This window comes from Pelodiscus sinensis, chromosome 3, assembly GCF_049634645.1.
Source record: "Pelodiscus sinensis isolate JC-2024 chromosome 3, ASM4963464v1, whole genome shotgun sequence".
Lineage (NCBI taxonomy): Eukaryota > Metazoa > Chordata > Testudines > Trionychidae > Pelodiscus > Pelodiscus sinensis.
The window spans coordinates 184,263,597-184,276,970 of NC_134713.1; the positions used below are offsets into that span (position 1 = coordinate 184,263,597).

The following is a 13,374-nucleotide window of genomic DNA, read 5'->3' on the forward strand; positions in this document are numbered from 1 at the left end:
CAAGCAAGAAAAGGGGCATGAATAGATTTCCCCCCCCCCCCCCCCAAGGGGGTTACTGAGAACATGCAGCGTGTGGACCTGCCAAAGTAGCTCAGGCACAAGTGATGATGGTCACAACATATAAAAAATATGCCTGGGCAGATAGACTCCATATGCAGAGAGCACTCCTCTTAGATTGTCCTAGGATCCTTCTCCCCCCAGCCTTCCGGATGGCTTGCAAATTATAGTAAAACGATTGAAAATATACTTGAGCAGCTCTGTGCTAGCTCTTGGGCCCAGCCAAGGACAGAGGGTCTTTTCCTTGGGAAAAGGAGTCTGAGAAAGATGTGTTTTTTAAGGAGACAGGCCCATTCAGCTCCTCATTCCATAGCGTGTAACATTCAGCTCGCATCTGGTCAGCACAGCCTGGTGTTCCATCCCCTGGCGGTCCTGTGGCACAGTGACAATTCTGAGCTGCTCGTGCCCCCAGGGAGAAGAAGGAGCAGGCCTGTGAGCTTTATGACGCACACAAGCCCCTTTTTCAAGATCCCACTGCTGTGCATGCAGCTGCAATCTCTGCCTACCCAGGGGTGAGCTGCACACAATGGCAGTCCAGTTTTTCAGTCTGTCTAGATGCCCACATAAATCTTTGAAAACTGATGCCCCCAATGTGTGCAGAGGAGCATGTGCCTACAGGCCCCGCTGCATATACATGCAGGCTGCTTTGAAAATGTGTTCCTAAGGGACCGTGTTCAGCATGAAGGACTGAGCCGGGGTTAGACCTTGTGGAGTGCCGGGCTCCAGCCCAGACTCTGTGTGCAGAAACGAGGGTCGTGCCTTCTCCTTCTGGAGTTGAACCTGCCTGCTAATGGGCTCTGACCCAGGCAGTGTAGCGACACTTGTCTTGCTGTGCTTCTCACGCTGTACCTGGCGTGTCTATGGAGCAGCTTTTGCAAGCCTTCAGCTTTATTGTGCTAGTGCTGCAAGTGGAAAAAACACACCCTATTCTTGGGAGAAAACGAGAAGTTTCATTTTCACTCACTTGTTTTTCATTCGCCTGTTTTAGTCAGCAACTTGTGGCTTGTCTGTGTCAGTGCTGCAGACATCTTGACCCGAGTGTGGCAAGCCGGAAGACGCGCAGCTCTGTGCGCGTGTGTATGAGTGTGTGCTCTTGGGGGGCAGAAAGTAGTTCCCCAAATTCTCAGGGCAAGTCAGTCAATTGAACACACAAGAGAAATGATTTATAACTTACAAGATATTTAAGTCAAAAAATTGGCAGCGGGGGGGGGGGGGATTTAATAACTCTTTTACAACATGAACTTAATCCTCTGTTCAGAGTTTGTAACTGTAAATTATCTGCTAGTTAATACCAGCATTTTTGATGCCTCTCCAGAGCCAATTCAGTGAAAACCTTCAGCCCTGGTGGGTATTTGTACTACGGCATATTTAATAGCCGTGACAACAATTCAAGAATTGTATAGCAGTCTCCCCTCCCTGTCTGGGTGTTTGCAGGCACCAGAGTGTCTCCATTGGAAAACCCCTAAACATACAATTTCAGCCAAAACTGGTTTAATGATAGTCAGAGCTTGACAGCACTTTTTTTCCCAAGGCTTTATTTCCTACACACACACTTTTTTTTTCTTAAATTTTGCCCTTCCTTTGAAAAGCTGCCGCTATAAAATACAAAGCAAATTAAAAAAAATAAATTGCTTAACAGGCTTGATGAGACAAAGACTGGTGTGTTGGAGTGGCTGCAGGGAGCTCCGCGGCTGCTTTTGTATGATTTCAGAGGTGAATTTAGATGGCTGGAAGATAGATGGGTGCCAGATGCAGTTTGACATAGATTCAGGCAGCTGTCCCTGTGCTAGGTTTCATTAGCTTGTAAACTAGCCAGCAGAAGAACTCCAGTGAGGCCCCTGAATGCTGAAATGACAGCAAGGATGGTAAAACAATACAATATTCGCTAAGTGATTTTAATCTAGGAGATTAAGTGACACCCAGTCTTTTTCCAGGCTATAAAACCAACATGGTCTAAAGCTGTTAATGGGGCTTGATTTAGCCAAGTCCTTATCATATATATTTTTAAAATTGTAAATATTTTTTTCTGTCAGCAGGAGTTCTGGGGGGAGGGAAGGAAATTCTGTATCAATCAAACCTTATGTTAGCTTTGTGTTTTTTCCATCCTAACTCTACAATATATTCTTCAATGCAACAGGGAAGTATACGCTTCAGTCCTGCCAACTCGTGACTTCAGTTGAACAACTTACACAATCCTGTTAAGCACATGCCTACGTGTTTGCAGAATCAGGGCCATAGTCTATAAATCAAATCTTATTTTAAAGATAAGAAATAAACTTCTTGTTGTTTTTGAAATAAAGAGGGTATTTTCTGACCTTCGGTTACCATGAGTGGTTATGCATGTGTTTGGGATTTTGTGTTTTAACAAGCAAATAACTTGTACTATGGATGCAGCATTAGAAATTCTAGTAGAATGCAAGCCAGCAGTAGGGATGTTAGCATGTAGTCTTTTACACAATTTACCAATAAACCTGGGCTCATCGGTTAATCCGAATGACTGCATGTGCACTTCCTTCCCTTGCTGCCTCTGAAACAGAGGCAGCAAGGCGGGGAGGAGAGGCAGAAGCTGATGCCCATGGAGAATTGGCTTTTAAGTAAATACAAAGCAAATTAAAAAAAAATTGCTTAACAGGCAATTGCTTAATTTAAGCCAGTTCCCTACAAGCACCAGCTCCTACAGAGCTACCTGCCCCTCCCCTTGCTGCTGCCTATGATAACAGAGGAAGCAACGCGAGAGGTGAGGGGGCAGGCGGGAGCAGGCACATATGGGAAACTGGCTTTCAAGCTGGCTCCCTCCCTGCGCCTACCGGCTCCTGTGGAGCTGCTTCCTCCTCCCTGCCTTCCCGCTGCCTATAGGTCAGAGGCAGCAGGCGGGAGCAGTGCTTGCAAGGAGCCGGCTTATAAGCCAGCTTCCCACGAGCACCAGCTCCCACCTGCTCCTCTGCATGTCAATGTGTAACCGCTCAGCAGTGATACGTTTACAAAACCCTACGTTTGCTGCCATCCCACGCCAGCAGTAGATGACACTACCCCTGTGTTCAGAAACTGGTGGAGCCATGAGCACCAAATCAACCTTCTATGCCGCAATGCTTAGCCATGTGTGTAAAAATAATGTTTGTACATTTCTAATGACTGAAGCAAATAGGTCTGACTTGGATGGACAGAGGCTCTATTTTCTTTTATGTGGGGGGAGAAGTTACATTTTCAGTTCCTTCCTGACCCCTCTGAGCAGTCAGTTTATACCATTGTTATATAACTATTTTAATCTGCACCGCTAGCAAACCAAATTAACCAAAAGTATATTACAGTGAAGTATTTTTGAATTAACATACAGATGGCTGTGCATAGTTTCTCTCTCAAAGATCTAACGCTATTTAGCTGTGGAGGGTACACTTTTGTGTCTAGATTGCTTCAGTACAGTAAGTAACCCTTAGTCTCCATGCACGATTCCAGTTAAGTTGCTTTCTATATTGAGAAAGTATGCCTTTATTTAGCTGGTTAAAGATATTTCTGTTACATGAGGTTTGTACACATGTGTGATGTGATCTAATCAACTAGGGATGTAAATCACTGGATGGAGAATTACCCCCCAAATCTTTTAGAATAGCCAAGAGTGAGTTGGCTAATTAGAATCCATTCTGAAAGTAGCAGGCCAGCACTCTGGAAATGGGGCTTTCCTTGGTAGATTCTGGGAGGGGAAAGAAGCGTGCACAGCTTAGAACTATAAAACACTAGGCTACGACGTTCTCTCTGCAGGTTCAACTCTGGCTCATGTTATGCGTGTCCATGGGGAGAAAAGAATGGCCTCCATTGTGTTGCAATGTTTGGAGCATTTGCTTCGCAATAGAGCTTTGGTGTTACTTGTTTAACTTGTTGCTGAAAGTTAGTGTGGCACCAGTTTTTATGAATGGGTTTGAAATTGCCCACGTACTCCATCACACAAATGATTGAGCTGATTTGGAGGGAGCGGGGCGTTGTCATGCCAAAAGTCTCTTGTGGCTTGCTTAGACCATGGTCAAGATACAGTGCAAAGTTTGGGGATGAGGTTGTTTGATCTCAATTGGGAAGAAACGATGATAGTGACAGAAATATTCTTTCTCTGCTTGGGCACTTCTTGTGATCCTTCCATCTTTACCTAAGCACTGAGGCATCTTTATTATTTTCAGAGAAGCTGAGAACTGTAAACCTCATTATCAGGGAAGCAGTGGGCCAACCAACACTGACCCATTTTGTTCGTGTCACCAGGAGGCATTTAACAGTGGCTCATTCTGAATGTCTTGGCTCTAACGCTTGTTGGAGAAGAGTAGGGAAAATCCCCATGAATTAACATGATTTCCCTGGTGGATTTTTCTGCCATTGTGTCTAATTAAAATGGCTGTTTCTCACATCACATTGTAAACCTTTGCACAAGGAGGTCTGCCGCTTACCTTCTTGAGTAAATTACATAAAGTAGGCTGGGCTGACAACGTAATGCGTTACCACATGGGAGTCCAACAGTTTTCATACATTGGGAGCGGAAGAGCTGTAATACTGAGGGAACGGTGTTCTCTGAGGTTGGGGGCAGAAGGCCCAATCTGAGCTGCTTTGAGGGTGCCTCCTACTCCATCTAGACAGATGTACCAGATGCACACAACAAGGAACTTATGTGGTGCTCACTCCTGAAAGAGAAAAGCAAGATAGGTCTCTGCCCTGAAGACTTTACAGTCTGGTTTATAGACTAGACGTTTAGAGGGAAGACCAACTTGTGGTTAACGCAGTAGGATACAGTTGGAGTTCACAGTCCTGTGTCTGCCACAGGCTTCCTGTGTGGACTTGGGCAAGTCACTTAATTCCACTGTGCTTCGTTTCCCCATCAATACAGTGGGGTTAATCCTTCCTTTCTCTTAGCCTTTTTCTTGTCTGTTCAGTTTGTAAACTCTTTGGGACAGAGACTGTCTCTTAGAGTAGGGCTACACTGCAACCAGAGGTGTGATTGCAGAGACAGGTAGACATTGAGTCTTAAAATAGCGTTGTGTAGCAGTGATAAGATGGACTTTGGCACTGATTTGCAACAGGATCTTCAGCTTGCTTGTACAGCTTGTGCCACTGCTATCTGTTGCCATGTTAATGTGGATTTACCTCCCATACTGTGTTTACACCTTGGAATTACAGGGGTGGGGAACCTTTTTTGGGTCAGGGGCCACTGACCCACAGAAAAATACATTGGGGGCCAAACACAAGTGACAAGCAAAAACAAAAAAACCTCAGTGACATGAGCCCCGACTGAGGAGAGAGAGACTCCACATTCCCCTTGCACACCAGCCCCATGGCGCGGGAGGGGGGTTGGAGCATTAGAGTGGGCTGCCCAGTATTCAGGAGGGGGCCCTGAACCTTAGGGGCCAGATCCAGGCAAGCTGGGGGAGCATCTGACCCCCGTGCCTGAGGTTCCCCTCCCCTGGATTACAACATAAATTATCCCCTCACTGTCTGTTCTGTGCCTTAGCACACGTCCCAAGGAGCCTTTAAATGTTACTCCTCCAATATAGGTTGGACCTCCCAAAGCCAGGACTCCCTCATCCAGCAACACCTGTGATCCAGGAGGACCACAGGTGTTCCTGAACCAAGGAGCCCAGTAAATAGAGGGCCAGTGGCTCGGAGCCTGGTGGGGCTGGAGCTGGACCCCGGTAGCACAGCAGGGGCAGTGGCAGCCCCAGGAATGGGGCCAGGGATGTGGCAGTCACGATAGATGCGGTAGTGAGGTCAGGGCGGGAGACGCAGCAGGTGTGGCATCCCTAGTAGCAGAGCCAGGGACATGGCAGCCCTAATAGCAGTGCCAGGGCAGCGGGGACAGCTGGGGCCGGCAGCGGGGAGGGAAGGTGGTCTGGGGTAGGGATGTTAAGTTTAATCAGCTAATAGACTGATTAGTCGATAAGTGGGAGAGCTGCAGCGGGGTTAGCTCCCACCTCGGGAGCTATCCCCGCTGCAGGTTCTGCTTTTTAAATGTATTAAGAGCCTCCCTGCTCTTAATGCACTTAAAAGGCTAAAGTGCAGCAGTGGGACCCAGCACACCAGCTTTTTAAATGTATTAAGAGCGGACAGGGGCAGCAAGGGTGGGGGAAGTGTCTAGTTGAGGGACTAGTCGAGTATCCAATAAGCTTTTGCTTACCAGATAGTCAACTAGTTGCTCACATCACTAGCCTGGGGAGCCAGTAGCAGGGACCTCCTGGTTTGGCAAATTCCCTCAGTGCCGAGGGTGCTGGACCAGAGAGGTCCAACCTGAACTATTAAAATCCCCTCAAGCCTTCAGGGCCTAACACAGCATGTGCAGAGTCCTATATCATGTCAGCCAGTCCCGCTCAGCAGGCTCCCCACTTATGACTAGTATTTCCTCCAGCTCTCAGGTACAGTAGAACCTCAGAGTTACAAACCCCGTGGGACTGGAGATGGTTCGTAACTCTGAAACGTTCATAGCTCTGAACAAAACATTGTTTGGTCTTTCAAAGTTTACAACTGAACATTGACTTAATACAGCTTTGAAACTTTACCAATGTAAAAGGAAAATGCTGCTTTCCCTAAGGTTTGTTTTAAGTAGTTTATGGTTAATACAGTACTGTACTATAGCTGCGTGTTTGTTTTCTATTTTTCTCATTTTTGGGTCGTCTCAGCTGCTGCCCAACTGTACTTCTGGTTCCAAATGAAGTATGTGGTTGACTGGTCAGTTCGCAGCTCTGGCGTTCATAACTCTGAGGTTCTACTTTCAGCTGATACTCACCCTCGGAGCTTCCTGCCAGTGACCGCTCACCCCGCAAGTTGTGGTAACTCATTCACTGGTTTGTGAGGACATGTGAGCACTAGGAAAGGAGGGGCGGAACAAACGAACACAAGAAAATGCAGTGTGATGTTCAGTCAGGCTGCCTAAAAGCTAAAACTGTGAGAGCCCTGCAGGAAGCAGGTTCTTCAGTGGAACGAGATCGTTAAAGGCAATTATTTGGCATTTGGACCAATGGAGTGTAACAAAATGCACCTTTTAAGAAAATAAGATCCAGAGTAGTTCTCACCACTTCAGGGCTTTGGCAAAAGAAGTTCTGGGGGAAGGGTGGAGGCAGGCAGCCGGATTGCTATCATCCCTCTGACCGATTTGCGGTTTGATTTGAACTGAATTTGCTTGATGAGACAATGCCAAATTCTGGGCCCGTCACACCACTAGGATGCAACTGTGCAGGCTGTGGGTAACTCAGTTTGCCTTGTGAGTTCCATCCACGGGGTCTTGACGTGTCAGCCAGCTCGTACACCCCAGCAGGCGTTGCACTCTTACCTGTCTATCACATGGGCCCAGCAATAGCTCGGGGTGTAGCAGAAAGCAGGCGCTGGCAAGCCAGGTCTAGGCAGAGCTGAATGATAGTTCAGTGAACAAGGGAGGGCCCATGGGCAGGTAGGGAAACTTAATCTCTGCTCTGGCCTGCTGGTGTTGAGCCTGCTAGGATCATGAATGGGGAATGTGACACTGCCTAGCTGGCAGGTTTTGTGGGTGGTGGTGACAGATGGGCACACGCGGTGACCCTGTAAACGGAGGAACTTATCCATTCTCTTAATTTGCTGTTCGTCTTTTCTATTCTAGATTTACCTAGGTACTTCTACGGCCCCTAACACTATAGCATTTCAGCACCTTCTCTCCCCTCCTGGCTGATGCTAATTGCCCTTTTTCCCAGTTTCATAACACCTGGGGGCGGGAGGGAAGTCATGCAGCTCCTCTAAAGAAAAGTTAAAGAAGGGGAGGGTGACTCAGTCTGGGGTCTCCTCCTGCTGCTGCAAGAAACACGACTAAGCTTTTATTTTTCTTGCTTCCCCCCCCCCCCCCCACCACCACTTGCAAACAAACAAATACAAACAAGCATTTATGTCCTCCATCTAGCTACAAGAAAAAAAGTTGGGAGTGTTAGCGAAGAGGTGTAAACGTTTTCTAAATCACACACCATTTATATGTGGAAGCAATGCATCGCTTCTCTTTTAAGTAATTGTAGAATGACATTGTAAAATGTATTTCTGTGATGGGGGTGTATTTTGAATGTCAATGAGAGAACGCGACTTGTCAAATAGAGAGTTTGTCTTTTTTTCATTTCTGCTCAAGCTGGGCCTGATATCTTCAATGAGTGGAGTTTAGCAGGATCACAAAACCAACCCATCTATCCATGCATCCAATGGCTGCCAAATATTATGAATTACAAGAGATCTACAATGGGACTGGTATGAAGGTTGCACTTCTTTTGTGCCTAATCAGAGTAGGAAAGATAGTGGTCTCTACAAGGTTATTGTGGGAAGCAGCTGGCATTGTAGCTGCCTTTTATGAAACCTGGATTGTGACTTTACATATAGAAAGAGAAATTGTATTAAATAAGAACAGTCACTTAACAGCAAGGTCACAAAAATATGAAATGTGTAATAATTAAGATAAGTGCAACTGCTACAACAATACTACATTGTAAAGTGACTATTTCCATTATTATCCTTTTTATTTTCGACTCCCGGAAGAGGTTAGAAAGCTTTCTAACAAATCACTGTACCTTTGTCATCCTTTTTTTTTCTATTCATCATTCTCCTGCTCTGTGCATCCTCCAGGCAGGTAGGAGGATGAGTTGGAGGTGGATGACTGTGTTTTGTTGGAGCTTCACTTAATGCAGGGTGGGGGCTGAGGAAAACGAAGCTAAATTACGCAAATACTGGAGGCACGTATAGCATGCCACATCACTTGTGAGCATGACTAGAACTGAAGATGAATCACAGCAGTTTTAGGCATTGTGTGTGTCAGTGTGTGTGGGCTGAAATATCACTGGAATACAGAACTTGTTCAAAAGTCAGAAAATCCACTGAAGTAGTAGTTCAGCCAACAGCTGAGATCTTGTAAGCTTTGTGCATTTGCTGCTTGTTTGTTGTCTGTTTTGTATTTCTTCCTTTTGAAAGTGCTAACGTCGGGTCCGATCACGGCTTCTCTACAGTAGCAAAGACCATGATATCAACACTCTGTACACCTACATTTTTCAGGGGTTCATAACGCAGCCACAAACTTTCATCCCAGGCGAAAACTCTCCATATAGGATTTTCATATTAAGAGTCAGTTTTTGTTTATAAAACAAATTTGGTTTGACCTTTTCTGTAATTTTTAAGAATGAGAGGGTGGGGAAAAAATAAAAAAGCAAGCTTACCAATTCAAACTGAGTTCTTGTAATGGTCCGAGTCAAACCAGGATCAATTCATAAAGTGATTTCTAAGTATGTACAGTATTTACAAATTGTAACAATATCCTAAAGATACCTAACCACACAGTAACTAGCAAATAATGTGCATTTTAAAACTATCTATGTATGCATAATTGATCTGTGGCAGACTGCTGGGTCAATCATCCATATACTTGTATGTTTCATAGCATGCATGGTTATACATGGGGACTAATGCTGCAACCTTCACTCACCGAAGCAATTCTTATTCCCACAAGTTGTCCTAGTGAAGTAAAATGGTACCATTTGATGTGCGAGGATTACATAACAGGATCAGTCCCTTAATCTTTTGACCTGATTCTGCCATGCAGTAAGAAATCAAATATGTTTTTTTTAATGGAGTAAAATACTATTGCACTTCAGTTGGTAGGTTCGCGTCCTAAATCCGTAACAAATGCACACAGTTTGAAGTGCCTCTTGAGCACCCCCCACCCTTCTGGTCAGATGTCGGTGGGCAGTTCCCTGCTTGTGTTTCACCCCTCTTTTGGCCCCTGAAGCACTCTGGTAAAAGCCAACCTCCTGGCCAGTAGACCCCTCTTTTGGGTCTGGATTTATTAACATAAAACCATTCCAAGTGTTCTCAGAGTTCCAAAATACAGCCCCTCAATGGAGCACTTACTCAGCTCTGCCAGTCCTGGGGCTCTTCTTCAGTCCCACCCTGCTTTTTTTTATAAAGGACTTCTAGCTGGCGTCCTTTCCTCCTCTTCCCATAAAGAACTCCCCAGTAGTCTTACCTGGAATCAGTTCTTCTGGAACCTGCTGGTGCTCGTTGCTCTCCGGTTTTGAGAGGTGAGCAGTCAAAACTTTCTCCTGTTCTGGCCCTCTGCCTTCTTCAGCTGTCTGGCTCTAGTTTCCAGACCCAGAACTTCTCCCAGTCAGTCTCCTGCTCTCTGCCTTAACTTCCTCTCCCTCTCACAATAGCTTCCTGATGCTCTTTTAGGACCCCTTGTCCTGCGTCAGGCCACATCCAGGCTGTTAATGTGACACAGGCAGGAACAGTTCCTTCTTAAAGGGCCCAGTCCATCTTGTGACTGCATGATACTCCACCCTTGGGGGCAAGAGCCTTATTTTTCTGAGAGGAAATTTTTCTTTAAAAGTCTCCTCCTAACAGAACAGATTTGTACCTCTTTTATTTGAGACTAGGAACAGAAAACTTCCACTAAGAGCACTGGGGATGACTCAGACCTCACTGCCCCAAGTCCTAGTAAGTTTTGGAGCCAGGTTGTTGACTGTACCAGAGTAAGTACATGAAACTTGAAGGACTTTAAAAAAAAAAAAACCTGTTATTGACCCAAGTTTCCTTAATGGTTCTGACGTGAATATGGAGGTAGATATTTCTGAATGCATATTATTGTATTCATTTTCTAGATATCATTGACTAGAGTCGGTACTTCTGCTAGTGCTGCGTTTTTGGCTGTAGAGTTTTCATTGCACTCATTAAAGCTAGGCCAGAGGAGAGAGCAAGCCGGTATGGTGTACTGGCAAGCAGCAGCTGCCAGTACTGCGTTGGCTAGCAAGGCCACTGATGTGGGGGGAGAGGCAAATGGGGCAGCTGCTCTGGGGCCTATGGCTCCCAGCCGCTGCTACCACAGAAGAGTTCTGACAGAAGCCCCCCGGGGCTCTTCAAATTGCCAGTGGAGTTTTGGGGCTCCCAGTTGCTGTGGCAACAGTGGCCATAAAGGGTTGGCTGGGGGAGTCTGGTCCTTAGCCTCACCCCTTCCACCTGAGACTCCGTTTCTTCTGGGGGCCCAGAGCCACTGTCCCTTCCCTACACATGTTGCCCAGGAACTCAGCTGTGCCAGACTTCTCACTGCATACAGGTAAGTTCCAGTATTTACTTTTACCCCAGGTTAGGGCTAACTTTTGCGGTGTATATTTATCTTAGTTTTCCTACCTTGTTAACTACTAGCAGGGTGAGGTTCTGCATAGTTTTCTATCCGTGTGCACAGGAAAGAAAATTGCCTACTTGTAAATTGGATTTTCTTATTTCATTATATTGAAGTCCAGTGTTCCCTGTAAGTTGTGTGCTTGTGTGGCCACTCAAGAGAGATTCCAGTGCCACCCAGCTGATTTAGCAGAGCGCCCATAGCTAGGTTTTGTTTCTCCTGGTGGTGCACATTGACACATGCCTCAATGCATAGAACAAAATTATTCCACACATGGATAGAAAAAATCTGCACAGGGATGAAAGAGATTAGCGGAAACATTGTTGGGAGTCCTGACTGTCCTTCCTTATTTGCTTCTAGTCTGTACCCCCATGGTATTTTTAGGTTTGCATCTTGGTTATCCTCCTTGCTGAAGACTTCTGCAAGACTGGATTTCTTCCAGAGCCCGTTGATGCTGCTTGTAACCATGAGACAACACAAAGGATTTCTTCCTAAGGAGACTGAGCATTGGGTCTACCCCAAATCCAGCCCCAACCAGCTTTGAAAACAACAAAGGCAGGTTTTCCACAGAGTAATATAGAGAACTTCTGTTTCACAACTGGGCCAAGTTGAGTTGGACTTCTATGAGTTAGGGCTTGTGTATATGAACATTTAGTTTGTGACAAGCTGTAGTGTGACTCTAATCTGCACTAGTGGTCGGAGTGGACCCTGCTGATGCGACTTAATGACTGCTTAATGAGTTTTGAGTTAGTCCCATTTCACAGTGGGACTAAATCAAAGTGCACAAAGGAGTTGTGTCCGCAGGGTCCATGCAGAAAAGCAGTGGGCTAGTGTGGAGTAGATTTAGACCCCAGCTTGCCGTGAATTAAATGTTCATGTAGAGAAGCCCTCAGAAACCCTTCCAGAATTCTTCCATTTCAGCTGACTCATGAAGATGGGATAGCTTTTCTTTGCATTTTTCTACAGAAACATTGAACTTGGAGGCTAGACTGATCTTCCTCTCCAGTAAATCTGTCTAATTTGTTGAATGAAGGCCAGAGCAGCCCATCAATCTGGAGTAGTTAATCTGAATGACAGAAATTTGGTGTAAAAAGGAACAATATAAATGTTTCCTTTTCCCACCAGAGTATGTAGACTAAGACTTGTATTGTTGCTTGTGTTACTTGTAAGGCTAGATCCTGGTAATGTGTTGTCTCATTGAAGTTAATAAAATTTCCTGGTTACACACAGGGCGGCAGCTGGCTTCCTGGCAACCGGTGCACATGGGAGCCGGCTTTTAAGCTGGCTCCCCACAACTCTCGCCTGCTCTCCCACGCTGCTCCCTCTGATACAGAAGGGAGCATGCGTACCGGGAGCCTGCGTGTAGCTATGAAGGTTAACCAATGAGTCCAGGGTCATTGGTTAACCGTGTACACAGTGACACTTATAAGCTATGTTATTGTCTAGGGATAAGTACATTGTTCTAGATCTAGATAAAGGTCTGAACTGTTAAAAATGGCTTGTGACTTGTGGTGTTCCCAACTTGAGACGTTTAAATGGATCTGATTTTCAGACAGCAGGTGCCCCGCACTTTCTGAAAATCGGCCACTTGTAAAATGTGTCTGAGAAAAAGACCATTTTGAAAGTTGAGAGAATTTTTAGTAAGAACATATTCGAAAAATAAAGATTTTAGACATACTGTGCGTGAAACAAAAGGCCGTTGTGAGCTGTGTAAAAGAGTTGGTGAGAGTTTGTGTTCTGCCCTTTTTTCTGTGGGAGTTATTTCCTGTTGTTGACTAGAATTCTTTATTTAGAACCACCTAGCTACTGAATGACTGCAAGCTAGCAAAAACTGTGCCTAAAACTTTTTAAGGCTTATTTCAAAAAGATCTCTTTCAATTTACTTAAGGTAAAGATTCACCCAGTAAAGTGGGAGACAGCTCACATTCCCAAAGTTCCAGACAGCAAATGCATTTTCTTCCATTATTCCAACCCCGACAAAAGAGAGTTGATAAACGCAACCAAAATGTGTTGGAGTTTGAGGGTATTCAGTTGAACATCGTGTGGGGACAATATTATTTAAAAGCAAATGTGTTTTTAAAAGAAAACAACCTTGGATTTCCTTTTAAACTGTCTGGAATGCTAAGGGGTCAGCAATTAGTGCCTGCCATTTTTAGGAGACAGCTTTTTCAGTTGACACT

The 13,374-nt window shown here is 45.3% G+C and overlaps 1 protein-coding gene and 1 long non-coding RNA gene across 2 annotated transcripts in view; one reads left to right on the forward strand and one right to left on the reverse strand.

The window, feature by feature from the left end:
- SERTAD2 (SERTA domain containing 2) overlaps positions 1-13,374 on the forward strand; it is a 109,115-nt gene that overhangs the window by 56,342 nt on the left and 39,399 nt on the right. The gene's annotated exons all lie outside the window — the stretch shown is intronic.
- Positions 1,471-10,389, reverse strand: LOC142828071 (uncharacterized). Its single transcript, XR_012903024.1, has 3 exons — positions 10,043-10,389; positions 4,485-4,715; positions 1,471-1,902 (listed from the first exon to the last, which is right to left on the reverse strand). It is a non-coding gene; the product is annotated as an uncharacterized LOC142828071 (long non-coding RNA).